The sequence below is a fragment of the Saccopteryx leptura genome, chromosome 2 (genome assembly GCF_036850995.1).
Source record: "Saccopteryx leptura isolate mSacLep1 chromosome 2, mSacLep1_pri_phased_curated, whole genome shotgun sequence".
Lineage (NCBI taxonomy): Eukaryota > Metazoa > Chordata > Mammalia > Chiroptera > Emballonuridae > Saccopteryx > Saccopteryx leptura.
This window is the reverse complement of record NC_089504.1, coordinates 303,589,249-303,609,939: the sequence shown is the minus strand read 5'-3', so window position 1 is coordinate 303,609,939 and position 20,691 is coordinate 303,589,249.

The following is a 20,691-nucleotide window of genomic DNA, read 5'->3' as shown; positions in this document are numbered from 1 at the left end:
ATCAAACAAAACACAAAACTAACAGAAAGCAAGATATAACATGGCAATACGGAACTCACAAGTGTCAATAATTACACTAAATGTAAACGGATTAAATTCACCAATAAAAAGAAACAGAGTAGCAGAATGGATTAAAAAAAATCCAACTGTATGCTGCCTACAGGAAACTCACCTAAGTAACAAGGATAAAAACAAATTCAAAGTGAAAGGCTGGAAAACAATACTCCAAGCAAATAACATCCAAAAAAAAGCAGGTGTAGCAATACTCATATCGGATAATGCTGACTACAAGACAGGAAAAGTACTCAGAGACAAAAATGGCCATTTCATAATGGCTAAGGGGACACTGAATCAAGAAGACATAACAATTCTTAATATATATGCACCAAACCAAGGAGCACCAAAATATATAAGACAGCTACTTATTGATCTTAAAACAAAAACTGACAAAAACACAATCATATTTGGAGACCTCAATACACCGCTGACGGCTCTAGATCGGTCATCCAAACAGAGAATCAACAAAGACATAGTGGCCTTAAACAAAACACTAGAGCACATGGATATGATAGACATCTACAGGACATTTCATCCCAAAGTGACTGAGTATACATTTTTCTCCAGTGTACATGGATCATTCCCAAGAATTGACCATATGTTGGGCCACAAAAACAACATCAGCAAATTCAGAAAAATTGAAGTTGTACCAAGCATATTTTCTGATCATAAAGCCTTGAAACTAGAATTCAACTGCAAAAAAGAGGAAAAAAATCCCACAAAAATGTGGAAACTAAACAACATACTTTTAAAAAATGAATGGGTCAAAGAAGAAATAAGTGCAGAGATCAAAAGATATATACAGACTAATGAAAATGACAATACGACATATCAGAATCTATGGGATGCAGCAAAAGCAGTAATAAGAGGGAAGTTCATATCACTTCAGGCATATATGAACAAACAAGAGGTAGCCCAAGTGAACCACTTAACTTCCCACCTTAAGGAACTAGAAAAAGAAGAGCAAAGACAACCCAAAACCAGCCGAAGAAAGGAGATAATAAAAATCAGAGCAGAAATAAATGAATTAGAGAACAGAAAAACTATAGAAAAAATTAATAGAACAAGGAGCTGGTTCTTTGAAAAGATCAACAAAATTGACAAACCCTTGGCAAGACTTACCAAGGAAAAAAGAGAAAGAACTCATATAAACAAAATCCAAAATGAAAGAGGAGAAATCACCACGGACACCGTAGATATACAAAGAATTATTGTAGAATACTATGAAAAACTTTATGCCACTAAATTCAACAACCTAGAAGAAATGGATAAATTCCTAGAACAATACAACCTTCCTAGACTGAGTCAAGAAGAAGCAGAAAGCCTAAACAGACCTATCAGTAGAGAAGAAATAGAAAAAACCATTAAAAACCTCCCCAAAAATAAAAGTCCAGGCCCTGACGGCTATACAAGCGAATTTTATCAAACATTCAAAGAAGACTTGGTTCCTATTGTACTCAAAGTCTTCCAAAAAATTGAAGAAGAAGCAATACTTCCAAACACATTTTATCAGGCCAACATAACCCTCATACCAAAACCAGGCAAGGATGGCACAAAAAAAGAAAACTACAGACCAATATCTCTAATGAATATAGATGCTAAAATACTAAACAAAATACTAGCAAATCGAATACAACAACATATTAAAAAAATAATACATCATGATCAAGTGGGATTCATCCCAGAATCTCAAGGATGGTTCAACATACGTAAAACGGTTAACGTAATACACCATATCAACAAAACAAAGAACAAAAACCACATGATCTTATCAATAGATGCAGAAAAGGCTTTCGATAAAATACAACACAATTTTATGTTTAAGACTCTCAACAAAATGGGTATAGAAGGAAAATATCTCAACATGATAAAGGCCATATATGATAAACCATCAGCTAACATCATATTAAATGGCACTAAACTGAAGGCTTTACCCCTTAAATCAGGAACAAGACAGGGTTGTCCACTCTCTCCACTCTTATTTAATGTGGTACTAGAGGTTCTAGCCAGAGCAATCAGACAAGACAAAGAAATAAAAGGCATCCATATCGGAAAAGAAGAAGTAAAGGTATCACTTTTTGCAGATGATATGATCCTATACATCGAAAACCCCAAAGAATCCACAAAAAGACTACTAGAAACAATAAGCCAATACAGTAAGGTCGCAGGATACAAAATTAACATACAGAAGTCAATAGCCTTTCTATATGCCAACAATGAAACAACTGAGAAGGAACTCAAAAGAATAATCCCCTTCACGATTGCAACAAAAAAAATAAAATACTTAGGAATAAACATAACAAAGAATGTAAAGGACTTATATAATGAAAACTATAAACCATTGTTAAGGGAAATCGAAAAAGATATAATGAGATGGAAGAATATACCTTGTTCTTGGCTAGGAAGAATAAATATAATCAAGATGGCTATATTACCCAAAGCAATATACAAATTTAATGCAATTCCCATCAAACTTCCAATGACGTTTTTTAAAGAAATAGAGCAAAAAATCATCAGATTTATATGGAACTATAAAAAACCCCGAATAGCCAAAGCAATCCTAAAGAAAAAAAATGAAGCTGGGGGCATTACAATACCTGACTTCAAACTATATTATAGGGCCACGACAATCAAAACAGCATGGTATTGGCAGAAAAATAGACACTCAGACCAATGGAACAGAATAGAAAGTCCAGAAATAAAACCACATATATATAGTCAAGTAATTTTTGATAAAGGGGCCAACAACACACAATGGAGAAAAGAAAGCCTCTTCAATAAATGGTGCTGGGAAAACTGGAAAGCCACATGCAAAAGAATGAAACTGGACTACAGTCTCTCCCCCTGTACAAAAATTAACTCAAAATGGATCAAAGATCTAAACATAAGACCTGAAACAATTAAGTACATAGAAGAAGACATAGGTACTCAACTCATGGACCTGGGTTTTAAAGAGCATTTTATGAATTTGACTCCACAGGCAAGAGAAGTGAAGGCAAAAATTAATGAATGGGACTACATCAGACTAAGAAGTTTTTGCTCAGCAAGAGAAACTGATAACAAAATAAACAGAAAGCCAACTAAATGGGAAATGATATTTTCAAACAACAGCTCAGATAAGGGCCTAATATCCAAAATATACAAAGAACTCATAAAACTCAACAACAAACAAACAAACAATCCAATAAAAAAATGGGAAGAGGATATGAATAGACACTTCTCCCAGGAAGAAATACAAATGGCCAACAGATATATGAAAAGATGCTCATCTTCTTTAGCTATTAGAGAAATGCAAATCAAAACGGCAATGGGATACCACCTCACACCTGTTCGATTAGCTGTTATTAGCAAGACAGGTAATAGCAAATGTTGGAGAGGCTGTGGAGAAAAAGGAACCCTCATACACTGTTGGTGGGAATGTAAAGTAGTACAACCATTATGGAAGAAAGTATGGTGGTTCCTCAAAAAACTGAAAATAGAACTACCTTATGACCCAGCAATCCCTCTACTGGGTATATATCCCAAAAACTCAGAAACATTGATACGTAAAGACACATGCAGCCCCATGTTTATTGCATCATTGTTCACAGTGGCCAGGACATGGAAACAACCAAAAAGCCCATCAATAGATGACTGGATAAAGAAGATGTGGCACATATACACTATGGAATACTACTCAGCCATAAGAAATGATGACATCGGAACATTTACAGCAAAATGGTGGGATCTTGATAACATGATACGAAGCGAAATAAGTAAATCAGAAAAAACCAGGAACTGTATTATTCCATACGTAGGTGGGACATAATAGTGAAACTAAGAGACATTGATAAGAGTGTGGTGGTTACGGGGGGGAGGGGGGAATGGGAGAGGGAAAGGGGGTGGGGAGGGGCACAAAGAAAACAAGATAGAAGGTGACAGAGGACAATCTGACTTTGGGTGGGGGGTATGCAACATAATTGAACGACAAGATAACCTGGACTTGTTATCTTTGAATATATGTGTCCTGATTTATTGATGTCACCCCATTAAAAAAATAAAATTATTTAAAAAAATATATATACATATATATTGTTATTTACTGTTACTTAAGCAAATGTCAGCATACTACATATATTCCTTTGTATCATGACTTTCTTATTCTATTAAAAATATTTTTCTGAGTCACTCCATAGCAGCTAACATAATATTTTTGTTTACTTTTATAGCTCTATAGAATTATATGTTATTGTCTCAATTCTCAGCCTCATCTGGCCTGAAGCTAAAAGAGAGAAAAATTCCTTCAAAAATAAAATAAAGATTGTCTTTTTTCCACCTAAGATATTACTTGGAAATTCAAGATTTTGATTTTCTTTTTCCCATGTAAATTTTCCAGTAATGTCAGAAGTTATCACAACATGCCACCATATTTTTAATCAGTGTTTTCATCAAAATAAACATCAATGCCTATGTCACCCAATACCTTGTTCTCCAGCTCTACTTCATCTTACCCCACCATTGATAATAATAGTACAGGTGATTATAATATTGCGAGTGTCATGATTTTTAGGATCCTATTCTCTAATGAAAGGATGATTTATGTTTGTGTATTCTTATCTTTTGTGTGATAAACACAAAGAGAGACAGACAGAGAGACAGATAGTGACAGGCAGGAAAGAAGAGAGATGAGAAGCATCTATTCTTCCTTGCGGGACCTTAGTTGTTCATTGATTGTTTTCTCATATGTGCCTAGACTGGGGGGCTATGGCAGAGTGAGTGACCCCTTGCTCAGGTCAGCGACCTTACTCAAACCAGATGAGCCTGCGCTGAAGCCGGCGACCTTGGGGTTTCAATCCTGGGTCCTCCCCGTCCCAGTTTGACACTCTGTCCACTGCGCCACTGCCTGGTCAGGTTGTGTTTTCTTTTGTTATACACACTATTAATTTAGGAACAATGTGTTAATTCAGAGTAGGCCAAAAGTATTGTCATCTCTAAATTATACTAAGACAGGAAAAATGACCTTTTTTTTTTTTTTTCACTTTTATTTTTCTGAAGCTGGAAACGGGGAGAGAGTCAGACAGACCCCCGCATGCGCCCCACCGGGATCCACCCGGCACGCCCACCAGGGGCAACGCTCTGCCCACCAGGGGGCGATGCTCCGCTCCTCCGGGGCGTCGCTCTGCCGCGACCAGAGCCACTCTAGCACCTGGGGCAGAGGCCAAGGAGCCATCCCCAGCGCCCGGGCCATCTTTGCTCCAATGGAGCCTTGGCTGTGGGAGGGGAAGAGAGAGACAGAGAGGAAGGGGGGGTGGAGAAGCAAATGGGCGCCTCTCCTATGTGCCCTGGCCGGGAATCGAACCCGGGTCCCCCGCACGCCAGGCCGACGCTCTACCGCTGAGCCAACCGGCCAGGGCTGACCTTCTTTTCTTATGTTTACATTTTAATCCAGCTTTGCATTGAGAATAGCCAGGATGTGTGTGTGTGTGTGAGTGTGTGCACGCGCGCACGCTTGTCCTTTCTCAAGTTTCATCTTCTGATCTTCTGTTTCCTTTTTGGCCATTAAAATGCAAGACTCTTGGGTATTTCACTTTGTAGAATACAGTAGTTACTACAGGCTGATGATCCAGGTAGAAGACTTAGAAAAAGGCAAATAAGCTTAAAATGGCTCATATTTTAGAAAGCATTAGAGGGCTATGGAAGCAATGAGGGACAGAATGGATAATATTTCAAAAAGAGAAAAGTCTTTCAGAAGTGAAAAGATAATGCTGACAATTGCCATCCCATCCCTCTTATTCCTGGGGACATAGGTGGTCTAATGGGGGCTAATGATCTAAGCAGAGAGCACAAGTGGGGTAAAAAAAAATCCAAAGTTTCTGGGGGTTTTTTTGGAAAAAGAGAAAATTAAGTATAAAGCATTGACAAGTGAGACTCCTCAATTGTATGGCAAGAACATTTGTTTGCTGGGTTCTGAGATTGCATAGAAGGCCGCTAAGTTATAAAACATCTTGTAAAGGCAAAGTGAAATCTTCCAGAATTTCATGGTGTCTAAGAAACAGAGAAGTCTGGTCAAGATGAAGGGCAAGGTGAATGTGATACTTGGAACCTCCTATACGCACATGAAAATTACATCTGAATTATAGAACAAACATCATTTAGAAAAGCCTGAAATCTAGCTGAGCAGAACTCCTTTAACTAATGATATAATAAGAAGGAGTCATAGGGAGACTGGTAGGAGGGGCAGAGATGGGGAAGGGCTAGCTCCACACTCATGTGTGGCAGATAAAAATTGGGAGGGGTATCTTGGCTGCAGAGGTCCCTCTTGAGGACTGAAGGGTCCCAGACTCTTACCAAATACCCCAGCCCAGGGCTTCAGTGCTGGGAAGAGAAGTTCCCACACTTCTGAGTGTGAAAACCAGTGGAGATTGAGTCTGAATGAGACAGAGGGCTTCCCAAGACCCAGGCAGTTCCTCTTAAAGGGCCCGCACGGACTTTCTCAGGTTCCAGCTCTCTGCGCTCCAGTGCTGGGGCTTCAGAATGAGGGCTGGAGGAGCAGCCAGACAGAAGTGCTAGTAAGTATACTCTCTTTGCTGACCCCCACCTTCCCTCACAGAACCAATAGGCAGGCAATGTATCTGAGTCTCCATCAACTGGGCTCACACTGTTTGCCCCACTTTTGTGACTCCTTTAGACTCCACTCTACCCAACTTTCTGGCCCACCCAAGTCTGAAAGTTGAGTGGCTATTCTATAGAATGGCTTCTCTTGGCTCATGCTTTGGATTTTCCCAAAATCTTTCAAACAAGCAGTAGCTAGCCTCTGTGTACTCCATACATCTTGCTAAGTGGCAGAGGTAGCAGCCAGCCTCAGTTTGCAACATAACCTCCTCCAGGTCAACTCTGAGCCCAGCATAAGTAGCAGCCATCTGCAGATCTCTCTTTAGCTCATGCTGGGTGCTGAGAGAGAACAAGGAATAAAAACCCTATTTGAAAAACTAATGATGGAAAACCTCCCTAATCTGATGAAAGAAAGAGACATATAAGTCTAGGAAATGCAGAGAGTACCAAACAAGTTAAACCTAAAGTGGCCCACACCAAGACACATCATAATTAAAATGTTAAAAGTTAAAGACCAAGAGAGAATCTTAAAGGTAGAAAAAGAAAAGCAGTTAGTTATCTACAAGAGAGCTCTCATAAAACTGTTCTGATTTCTAAACAGAAACTTTTCAGGGAAGAAGGAGTTGTCAAGAAATATTTAAAGTGGTGAAAAGTGAGGACCTACAAACAAGATTACCCACAAAGCTATCATTTAGAATCAAATTTCAAATAAAAAGCTTCCCAGAAAAAAAATCAGAGGAGTGTATCATAGCCAAACCAGTATTAGAAGACATGTTAAAGGTTCTTCTTTAAGAAGAAGAAAAAAAAAAGGATAAAAAATAGGAATAACAAAATGGCAATAAGTGCATATCTATCAATAATTATTTAAATGCAAATTCTAATCAAAAGACATAGGTAGCTGAATGGATAACAGAACAGGACCTTTACATATCCTATCTACAAGAGACTCACTTCAGATCCAAAGACACACACATACACACACACACTGAAAGTAAAGGAATAAAATGATAATTCATTGACAAAAAAAAAATAAAAATAAGAAAGGCTGGGCTAGTAATACTTATACTAGACAAAATAGACTTTTAAAAAAAAGGTTATGACAGAGACAAAGCAGGACCCAGCAATTTTACTTCTGGATATTTATCTGAAGAAAACCAAACTTTAAATTGAAAAGACATATATGTCCCTATGTTCACTGCAGCATTATTTATAATAGCCAAGATATAGAAGCAACCTAAGTGTCCATCAATAGATGAATAGGTAAAGAACTGGTACATATATACAATAAAATATAATTCAGCCATAGAAAAGATTGAAATCTTGCCAATTGCAATAACAGGGGTAAGCCTAGAAGATATTATGCTGAGTGAAATAAGTCAGACAGAGAAACACAAATGCCAAATGACTTCAGTAAAAGTGGAAAGTAAAAACCAAATAAATGAACAAGCAAAAAAAAAAAAAACAAAAAAAAACCAGACTCATAGATGCAGGAAATATTTTGGCTGCTATCAGATGGGAGAGGGGTTAAAGGATGGGTGGAAAAGGTGACAGGATTAAGAAGTACATGTTGGTAGTTATGAAATAGTCACAGGGATGCAAAGTACAGCATAAGGATTATTGTCAATATTGTAATAACTATATAGGATATCAGATGAGTACTAGATTAATTGGAGTAATCAGTAAGTTATATAAATGCCTAATCACTCAGTTGTACATCTGAAAGTAATATAATATTGTACATCAATTGTAATTAAAAAAAAAAAAAAACAAAAGACCTTTTGAGAAAAGGGGTTGGATTTTGAATACACGGTTAGTTATTCAGTTAAGGCATTAGCAATACTTTGAAGCTACGTTGGGTAGGAAGCTGGAAACTGCAGGAGAAATCAGAATCACCCATAGTGTTGGGTAATCCAATGTCTTTAATGCTATAGTCAGATACCCAACCAGACACACAATCAAAATTGTAGTAAGACTGTACTTGGGGTAAAGAGATGAATCAGCCACTGCTTCATTTGTATAACAGAAGGCAGAAACTCCTCTTCTGAAATATGACATCACACAAAGTCTTATGTTTTTTTTTTTATACAAAGTGTCCAAAAACACAAAAACAAAACTAAAATTGCAAAGAGGTAAGAAAACATGACTGATAATCAAGAGGAAGATAAGAAAAGAACACACTCAAATAATTCAGACAAAGAAATTTGCATTCACAGATTTGAAAGTAAGTATAAATTTTAAAAAATATAATTTTACTTATAAGTAAAATTAATATGATATGTTACATAAACCATGAAAAAATGGTTCAACTAAATAAAAGATTTGGTATCTATAATAAGTAATTGTATAGATATTCTAAAGCTTTAGTAAATTGAAAACCCGAAGGATAGAATAACAGAAATTTGGACATAATTGATTAGATGAGGCAAAATGATGTGAATAACGAATAATGCAATAAATAGCAACTTAATTAGACTTGACCTTCTTCTCTTTTTTTTTTTTTTTTTTTTTTTTGGCAGAGACAGAGAGAGGGACAGATAGGGACAGACAGACAGGAAGGGAGAGAGATGAGAAACATCAATTTCCCGTTGCGGTTCTTAGTTGTTCATTGATTGATTTCTCATATGTGCCTTGACGAGGGTGGGGGGGCAACAGCAGACCGAGTGACCCCTTGCTCGAGCCAGCGACCTTGGGCTTAAGCTGGTGAGCTTTTACTCAAACCAGATGAGCCCGCACTCAAGCTGGCGACCTCAGGGTCTCGAACCTGGGTCCTTCCGCATTCCAGTTCGATGCTCTATCCACTGTGTCACCGCCTGGTCAGGCTGGACTTGACCTTCTTCAAGTTATTTTTTACTCAATAAGAAAAATCATTCTTAAGTGCATATTTGATTATTTCCCTAATATATATATATAATATATATATATTATATATATATACAGATTCAGTAAATTTATGATAGTATACATATTTTTTAATATGCTTAATATAATCTTCAAGACATGTCCTTTGTATCTTCTTGGAACATATATATTACTTAAGTAAAACATAAACTTGTTAGTCACAGAGTGAGGAACCTCACATAATTAAAACAGAAGATAAAAATATCAGTTTCTACTAGTTAAAATACATAGTTGAAAAACATTACAGGTTCCTGTGCAAGGACTTGACTTACTAAAAGTGATAAATTAGAAAATTTACTCTGGCAGTAGATTACAGAGCAGGTTTCAGTTGAGATTATTTCATTTTAAGATAAAATAATCACTGCTTTTTTTAAAGAAAAAAAAAAAAGCATAGACCCTTGGAACTTATTTCTAAAAGACTCAAGCTGAGATGTAATCTTCCTTCTTCCTGAGGTTCTTAATGATCAATGAGAGACTTTCTATTTAAAAAAAGTTTAAATACCATATTTACAAATCTTCTGTGACCATTCCAGACTTTGACAAGAGTGTTGATAATCCTTTACACTATTTCCATTGGTATTTCTCTTTCTTAGGAACAAAAGTTAGTATTAAAAGCACAATTAGAGATTTTCTCAGCTTTAATCAAAGATCTTTATCAATTTATATTTTGAGTAATTATTGGCTTTACTGAGTTCCTCACAACTATAGCAGACTTTAACCAGATTAAACTATGTTAATTATGAAAGAGATACATCATTTAAAAATTCTTTTTATGAAGATGTAAAAGAAGAAACATTTCAAAAGAAAATTTTCAAAAGAAATACATCATTCTTGTAAATATAGTTGAGTCTTATTTTTTTTCCATATGGAAAAATTTTAATATCTTTCACTGCTCAATTAAATTGCATTATATAATAATACAATACAGTTACAAGAATTATTAAACAGTGTTGAAAATGACTCTAAAGAATTTCTTCCATAAAAACTCATATTTAAAATAACACTAGAAATGATAGCACTTATGTTGTATAAGCAGAGCTACAGTAAAAACTTCCTGTATAAGAATGATAACATAGAGGTTATTTTGAAATATTTAAGAAATATAATTTTGTCATTAGTTTAACTTTGGATAATAATAGGTTTAAGAAATACAGATTCTTGCCTGACCAGGTGGTGGCACAGTGGATAGAGTGTCGGACTGCAACATGGATGAAACTGGTTCAAAACCCCAAGGTTGCTGGCTTGAGTGCAGGCTCACCAGCTTGAGGGCAGGGTTACTGGCTTGAGTATGGGATCATAGACATAATCCCATGGTCGCTGGCTTGAGCCCAAAGGTCGCTGGCTTGAACCCCAAGGTCACTGGCTTGAGCCCAAGATCACTGGTTTGAGCAAAGGACTTGCTCTGCTGGACCCACCCCCCTCTTTGGTCAAGGCACATATGAGAAAGTAATCAATGAACAACTAAGAAGCCATAGTAAAAAACTGATGCTTGTCATCTCTCTTCCTATTTGTCTGTCCCTATCTGTCCTTCTCTCTGACTCTCTCTCTGTCTCTGTCAAAAGAAAAAAAAAAAAAAGAAAAAAAAAAAGAAGATGAAATACAGATTCTTATATTGTAAATATGGAAAATTACGATTCCCATAAATAAAATGTAGAAATCCACTAGTATGTTTTCTGGCAGAGGGATGCTTAAGTTAAATTTTATCCTTCTGCCTGATTATATGAGATGATTTTATCCTAATGTTAATCAATGTAAGATAGTAGTACATGTTATCTCAATTGGTGCCATTTAATTTCTATTTCATTGGTCACAGATTAGAAATTCAAATGTAAGGATCTTGCCAATATGTTCCATTAGCTATGAGAAAAGTGACTGGATAAAAACAGAACAGTCTCTACAAAAACATTTTAAAATACATGTATATTAGGCTATTGGTAATATTGTTATAGTTCAAAGAGCATATATATGTTTATCTATGGAACAACATATTTTCACACCAATCCATTTCCTCTGCTTAGTCCAAAGATAGATTTAAGTTGGGAGAAAATGTTTTAAATACTTATGCAAAATAGACATAGGACTGCCTACTCAAGCAAAGCAGCAGTAAGACATATTTACTTCTTAAAATGGTATTATATTGATACATGCTTTCTTGGTTGTTGTTGTCTTTGGTAGTTTTATTATATATCTTTGGGAAGCTTTGATTAAAAGGCTTGAAAGCCTAAGACACAATTTTAAAAGCATAATAAATATGTATTGTAAAATAGAAGCTGAGTAATTAAGCAGAACTCCAGCAGTCTTACAATAATTTGTCAGTATTACTGCTTCATGTGGAGTGCATATGCTGCAGAGGGATTCTTTATGGAACCTGCATATGCACTGCCTTTCAAGCACTCGTTACAGTTATTTTTATAATTTCCTTGCAGGTTAGTGCCATCAATTCTATTTTTCACTTAGAGAAATTTAAGTGCCTTGTTTTGTTTGAATCACAGTTAAACCTTATTATAAACTATCTTGTTCTACTGTCTATGGAGTGATAACATATGGGATACACAATGCACATGTAAATCACTAATTATAGTCTCTAAAGAGGATGTTGTGCTTAGCCCTAAAACTGGAATTAATGAGTATTTATTTGTTTATGTCATCCATTTTTATTTCTAGGTAGGTAACACAACTTGCCAGTCAGGTATGAGTCTTCATTTGGCTCCTCAGTTTTCACAGTAGAGAATTAATTCTGCTCGTTAGTAGTTTACTGTTAAAACATATGGGATTCTCTGAATTAGCAACATAAAAATCTCTTCTTTGTAGGGATTTTCCAGAAAACAAAAATTGGAGTTATGTATTGCACCAACGCTTGATGATAGTGTTCTATATATCACAACGGATGGTCCTTATGAGGATTCAGAGGACAGGATTCACCAAGGTCTTAGAAACCGGATAGTTAGACTTCCCTAATTTTGTCTTAACTTTGGGCACTGTGACTCATATAACTGAGGATCTTTCTCCCTTGACAGTGATTTCTGGAAAGTTTAGAGCAAATTTGTGGGCCACTTCTAACAAATGTGTAGGACGTTCCAACATGTGCTTCATACCTGAGTTTGTTTTATTTCTCTTACCATTAATAAACATCACTGATGTTTCCACAGTTATTTATATTGTTGTGCTGTTTGTATTTTAAGCTGTCTAAATAAGTCATAAATATAACTTGAGTCAGGTTCATTTCACAGAAAACTGGAGCTAGTTTTCTTAAACTTAATATAGTAAAAATATAGCAAAGAGATGTATCACAGGGAATATGAGTGTGAATTAAGAACATATGTAGATATGAGTCAAATATCATTTTTAAAAATTGGACTATACATTTGGTTTAGTATTTTCTTGTGGTCTAAGGAAAAACATTTGAGTAATTACAAAATTTACATTGTCAGCTAAGGGAAAATTTTTTTAAGGAGTATATTGGTTCCAGAAAATGTCATTTTTTTTCTATAACTTAAGTGGAAAAAAAGACAATGTAAGGATATGCAACACTATTTTTATGTAAACTACATTTACTGATGAATCGTGAAGAGATAGTATTGTGTATAAGGAAATACCAGTTGCATTTCCATGAAACATAGGGCTAAATAGAGTGACTGGCAGCAATGATTTACACTAAATAATCAAAATGGCTCCCCCACATGAATAAAATGTAATATAAATAACAACAGAAAAAGAAATCGGGGATATCTTATTTTATAATTTCAAAGTAAATTGTTGATAAATACTTTGCTCTAATGGTCAAATACCATTTTATTCAAGGAATATAAAATGTTTTTCAAAGTATTTAGAAGTCTCATGGTTACACCTTAACAAAGACCTATCTTTATAAAGGATTTTGATGACACATCACAGCCTCAAGTCATAATATGATTCAGGCAGGTTGAGTTTATTCTACATTTTCAAGAGCTTTCCACTCCACTTGAAAACAAATATACAAGACATGCATGTGCATCTGGTAACTTAATGTGCTTAAGTGACAATTAAAATATGTTGATAAGTGTGAACTAATTTAAAAATAATTCAGGAAAATTATCAATACAAAAATAGTTTCATCTATGCATTTTACCATTCACAAAGACATATAAAAATATGGAGTAGGATATATTTATGATGCTGAAGCATTGACATGTATCTATAAAATAGTTATTAACTTTTCAGACAATATCAAAATGATTTATATAATAATTCATAATGAGCAAAGGTCAAAGAAAAATAGCAGAGTGGGAGAAAATATTTACAACATATATAAAAATGTCACCATCTTAGTTCATTCAGGTTGCTATAACAAAATATCATAGATTGGGCAGCTTATAAACAACAGAAATTTATTTCTCATAGTTCTGGGAACTGGAAGCCCAAGGTCAGGGTACCTGCAAATTTGGTGTCTGGTAAACTCACTTCATGGTTCTTTGATATAGACTTTTTGCTGTGTAGTCACATCGCAGAAGTGGGCAAAGAGAGCTAGGTCTCTGAGTCTCTTTCATAAGGGCACTAATTCTATTCATGAGGAGCCCACCCTCATGACCAAATAATTTCTCAAGGTCCTTACCTCCTAATTCCAGCACATTGGGAGTTAACCTTTAAGGAATTTGGGGGGAGATACAAACATTCAGTTTTTAGCAGTTATAAAATAAATCTCCAACACCTCAACTAATGAAACATATCCCCCAGCCTATTTATCTTTCATTCTTTATCTTGTTCTATTATGTTTATAGCATTCACCTTTCCCTGACATGATATTTCATATTCATTTATTTATTACCTATAGTCTCCCACTAAAATACAATGTCTGTAAAATGGGGACAGTTTCCACCCTTCCAGAACATGCTTGATATTGTATATAATGTTTACCCCAACTTCTTGTGCTTTTCTCCTTGTCTATCATTCTCCAAACCCCATTGCAACTAAAGTCCCAGCTTAGGTTTTGCCAAAACAGACACTTGTTAATATTTGGAAAGAAGGAAAGCAGAAATGGGAAGGGCACAAGCTTCAGTGGAAACCAACAACTCTTGTCAGCAGTTTCAGAGTTTCTTTGTAAATCACCTGTTTTAGAGCAATAAGCAGCCAAGATCATTGGTATGACTTTCTAATGATTTTTGCACTCCCTATTTTAAGGAATACCACCGTGACCTCCCTGGCCCCTTTCTTATCCATAGTTACAATTGTTTCTATAGCTTACAGTGTCTCATATTAAGTCGTTTGTTTTTGGTGTAAAATACCTGGAAGGCACCACTTTCTGTATAAATATCCTCTGCAGGTTTTATTCATTCCAAGCAAGATGACTATCGCTGATCCCAGTGGTTTTGATTTTGCTCCTGGAGACCGCTCAACAGGCCCCTCAGACACAGTCCTCCCTTAAGCAGCAGGAAGAAACATGTTCTCTTGCAGAGCTCCCGCCGGCCAGACAATTGCCAAAAATGTGCCTTTTTCAACATTCATTCAATATACAACTGAGCTTCTGAATCCTGAAGTGAGCTCTGTAACCATCTTAAATTAAGGCTCATGGTGCTACCCAGCTCAGACTTGAAAACTGTCACAAGCCCATAGGCTCTTAAACAACCCTCTCTGTCCTCATCAGAATAGTGGCAGGAAGGCTTTTCAGGTGCAGGCACACCAGTTCAGTACATTTGTGGTATTTACTAGAAACACACACATACACAAACACACATATTTGAAAGCTGAAGTTTTGTAACGTAGACTGGTGTAAAATTTACCATGACCAAAGCATAGACTAGTTGTTTCCCATGGCTCTAAATCAGCTTTGCCTCCATGTAGCCCAGAATGGCAAAATGCAACACCTTCTATGTGGATGCTCAAGCCAAAACCCTATCATCATTTGATAGGCCTTTTTTCCTTTGCCTCTGCGTTTAATCCATCAGTTGTAATAGTTCTACTCCTAAAATAAAACACCTCAAATTCATGTGCTTCTTTCTTTTTTCCCCTCTTCTCATTTTAGTGCCTGGGTTACTCCCACCTCTCTGTGAGGTTATTGCTAAGTGTTTGGCTTGGACTGTCCATCGCTGTTGCTGACTGCCTGTGTTTCACAGTGATGATCTTAACTAATAATCACACACACACACACACACACACACACACACACACACACGATGAATTGGTAACCTTTTATATTTTTGGATCTAATTGCAAAAATTTTGGAAAAGAGACTCCCTTTTAAAAAATGGAGAATTTGACTACAGAGGACCGTTCTTTGCACATAGCCCCAGGGCATGTGCTGTTTAGTGCCAATGTATCAAGCCCTCCCTGTGGTGCCCTAACTCAAAGTACAGTGTCGGCTGCCAGTTTTCATTCTTCATACTTAAGCGGCCATTTTTCTCATGGTAAAATCAAGAGGAAAGAAAAATGTTTCCCTCACAAGAAACACCTCTCCATCAAAAACGTTAAAAAAGAAATAAAACACCGAAAGCATAGAACGATGTAAATAAAAAGTTAAGAGGAACCATGTATCTTTTTGTAAGTGAAAAATATCCTGACATATTTATTACTCAAGCTTAAAGCATCAGAGTTGAGAAAAAATTTAAGGTCCCATTATAAAAGCTGGGCTGTAGGTATTTGAGTATTGGACTACTGCTCCAATAATAGTCCTCTATCCACAATAAAGATGTGGATAATGTTTTCTGGCTTAAAAAAATGCCCATTAAACACAATATATCATTTGATCCTCACCACATTCCCAAGAAGGGGTTGTGGAAGCTGAGATGCTGACTGGGTCAGTCTGAACAGTTAATGACAGAACAGGGAATAAATTTTAGTCTTTAGTCTTTAACTTGAACTTTTCCTAACCCCGGGCATACATATCCTATCACATCTAAGTTATAAACTGATCTAACCTGCCTACTTCATATGCTTATTATAGTCACAACATAAAAACTCAAGAGTTCTTGAATCAGAGGATATGAGGGTATTCTGTATATTGTGACACTTTAAGAAGACAGTCAGTTTAACAAAGATAATTCAGTCTTGGGTTTGCTTTCCTGTTCTGATATCAACCATCTTCTGTGGGAACTAAAACATTGAAATAGGCTCATGAATTAAACTTATTCTGCAAGGTTATGGAGAGGAAGGAATAAATGAGATGATACAAGTAAAGTGTCCAGCCTAGGTTTTGGCTTATTAAATGCCAGGGCTATTTCACTTTCCTCCAATGGCTAGCCACCTGGCCTTCTTACCCAGTCCACCTTGGGCAAGCATATCACACTACTCACTGGACCACTGTGGGCCCACTCTAAACACTGCTCCAACAATGCCCAATAATCCTCTGGCTATGTAGTACAGCTTTTACACTACAAAAACAGGTTAACAATGAACAGGTATGAAGGGATATCTGAGAGATCTTTGCTGCCTATTCTCCATTATCAGGAACTATGAGACTTTAGTTCTAGGTATTCCTCAATACTGAGGCACAACAGCTGTTTCCTGAGCAATACTTTCCTCTAACCCGCACAAATCCTAGTGTGTCTAAGATTCAAAACTTATCTATGGCGTTTCTGATTTCTATTAGCTAAGTAACTGCTCATTAAAATACAATTTTAGGCACATCATATAATGGAACATTTTTATTTCCTCATGTATTAAAAACCTAATTTAAATTTTAACTTATTTTTCTCAGTGGATTATGCAGAAGGGAAAAGCGGAAAAGGACGCCTCACATTCAGTTACAGGTCCGGAAATTTGCTGCCACTTATAAAATTAGTTTTGGAAAACTTGGGTCACAGATAATTAAAAAGAATTCTAGTGATTAACAGAGAGTGTAAGTGAGGAAAGAGTAGCCCAAGCTGAAGTATGAAATTATGAACATGGAGATTTGTAATGTGGTTTTACTTTATCAACAAAAAGCTAATTTTTTTAAAAAAGCAAGAAAACTGATCATTGACTAGGACAAACATATTTCATGTCTTTATATACTGGAACTGAATTTGACAAGAGTAGTAAATTCATTCTGGAACTCTCTAAATGAACACAACAGCATCTAATTTAGAAGACCACGGTAAACAATTAAAACTTCATTTTTCTTTTTCAGAGATTTAACTTGAGATGTCACTACGTGTTTGCAGTTCCATTTTAAACAAGGTGTGTCAATTTACCCCTATTTTCTTCTCTTATCTAAAAATGCAAATGGGCAAGGTACATTAAAATCTTTTTCAGAGAAAGAAACGTGTCTCAGAGATTTTGATTGAAAATAGCCTCTGCTTGTTTACCAAAGTGCATTCTCTGGAAGATTTTTTCCCCCTCAAACCCATTTGGAAATGCTCCCAGAAAGAATGATATTTCAGGAGAAGCACTTTCTCTAAGCTGACAAGCCCCCATTACCTTCCTCACTAAACACTCCAGTTTTCAGTTTCTGCTATGACAATGGAGTTAAATTCGCCAAGGTGGTATTTTGGCTACTCTCAAACTATTTCATCAATTTGGAAGCCTTAAATTCCTTTCTAAGGATACAAGATTGAAAAGCTGATAAAGCTTGTGAGCTTGAAAAGAACAAGGTATTTGAGTTTCCACTGAATCATGCATAGATATGTTCATGTGGACATGGTAGGTTTATCTAATTTTATTGCTATAATGAGAAATGTAGAAATTTTATACTGTATATAGCAAAACCTAGCACTTCAGTTTCCAGATGTCAATTTATGTAATGTAATAATAAAAACAAATAGAGCCTGACTAGGCAGTGGAGCAGTGGATAGAGTGTCAGAATGGGATGCAGAGGACCCAGTTTCGAAACCCCATGGTTGCCAGTTTGAGCATGGGCTTATCTGACTTCAGTGTGGGCTCACCAGATTGAGCACAGGGTCACTTGCTTGAGCATGAGATCATAGACATGACCCCATTGTCACTGACTTGAGCCCAAAAGTAACTGGCTTGAGGTTCAAGGTTGCTGGTGAGAGCCCAAGGTCACTGGCTTGAGCAAGGGGTCACTCGGTCTGCTGTAGCCCTCCAGTCAAGGCACGTATAAGAAAGCAAACAATGAACAGCTAAAGTGCCGCAATGAAGAATTGATGCTTCTCATCTCTCCCTGCCTGTCTGTCTGCCCCTATATGTCTCTCTCTGTCTCTCTCTCTCTCTCTCTCACAAAACAAAAAAACAAATAGAGACATTGTCAAAAGTCTGACGATGCCAACCAATACCTGGTGTGTGTGTAGGGGAGAATGGGGCCACAGACATCGTTCTTAGATTCAAAGCATCTTAATGACCAATGCATGATGTCCGTTGTTACCATGATGAGTTGTTTTAGGCTACTGTGTCAAACATGTACACCCATCTTGCAACCACAGCCCAACCTTATTAACAAACAGAGCCCTGCCACCTTCCCAGGTCACTGGTTTAGACCTAACCCACCTCCCATACTACTTGTAGGACTATGCACCTCATGTAGGTTAGTTGTATGGTTTGTAAACCTCAGGAGACCTAAGAGAACAAACCCTACATTAGGGCTAGAAACTTGAAGCACCATTCTTTAAGACAAAGTCTTTATGGTTTCCATAAATTGTGCCAGTCAATTAATATTTTTATTTGCTTAGTATGTGCTTAGATTGTGTATTGGTTATTTATTATTTTTCATTTTTAAAATAAAAAATCAGGCAAACAAATAAAAATTTAGACATTAAGTCAATTGCACAATTGTTATCAACAATCATTACCTTTTTAATAATTTTCTTTAATCTTTAGAACATAGTAATATATGTATTTTTTAATATTTTTATTTTTTAAAATTTTTCAAGTATACAGCAAAAGTAATTTTACTTTTTAAGGCACAGTTACCCTTAAAGTATTTTCATATTCAGGGCTGATTATTGGAAGGCACAGCAGGTTCTCTACAGAAACTACATTTTCTTTTACTTCTATTGACAGACTATACAGAACAGCTGAGAAACCTGTTTTTATTCCTTTTCTTTTCTTGTGAAAGAAATGCCTAACATGAGATCTACCCTCTTAACAAATTTTTCAGTGTAGAATACAGTATTATCTCTAGGCATAATGTTGTACAGTAGGTTTCTAGAACTTAACTTGCATAACCAAAATTTTATAAACTGGAGATTAGCAACTCTCGACTTCCCTCTGTTTCTAACCCCTCTAGTCTCTGTCTCTCTGACTTTCACTACTTGAGATATCTCATATCAGGGGAATCATGCAACACTTGTCTTTCTGTGACTGGCTTACTTCACCTAGCTAATGTCCTCAAGGTTCACCCGTATTGCTGCACACTCCAGGATTTCCCTCTTTTTAAAGGCTGAACAACAGTTTATGATATTTAATGTAGATAGCACATCACACATTTTTTTTTCTTTAATCAATTCATCTGTTGATGAATGTTTAGGTTGTATTTACATTGACTATGAATAGAGCTACAATAAATACGGGAAGGGAATTCTAATACTTCTTCAAGACTTAATATCAAAGCCCAGAGGTGAGTTTGCTGGATCACATGGCAATGTACTTTTAATTTTAGAAAACCTCCATACTGTTTTCAATAGTGGCTGTACTTTTGTGCATTTTTACCAATAATATCCACGGGTTCAGATTTACACTCATTCTTGCCAACATTTATATCTTTTTTATATAATAGCCACCATAACAGGTGCAAGATAATAATTTGTGGTGGTTTTGAATTGCAATTTCCTTATGATTAGTGACACTGAGCATTTTTTCATATATTTGTTGACCCTTTGTATGTCTTCTTTGGAGAAATATCTATTCCAGTCCTTAAATCCTCTCCACTCAAGGATCTAGTAAAAGAAGAATGAACTAAATATGAAATTAGCAAAAGGAAGAAAAAAGAAATAAATACCATTAGAAAATATAAAAAATAGGAAATTCAATGAATATATGAGCATATATGAATATACTCATTTAAATATATGTATCTCATTCAGATCATAATTCTAAGTTTTCCTTCATATAAGGTCAAATATATAGAAAAATAATGAAACTCAATGCAAAGACCAATTCATCTATACATTCTATTTTGTTCTTCAGTTATCAATATTATTCATAAAATGCCAACTCTAAATTAAATACTATACTAAAAGAAAAGTTGGGATTCTGAAAACTTTAGCTTATAATTTATAGAAGCTTATGTTCATATGA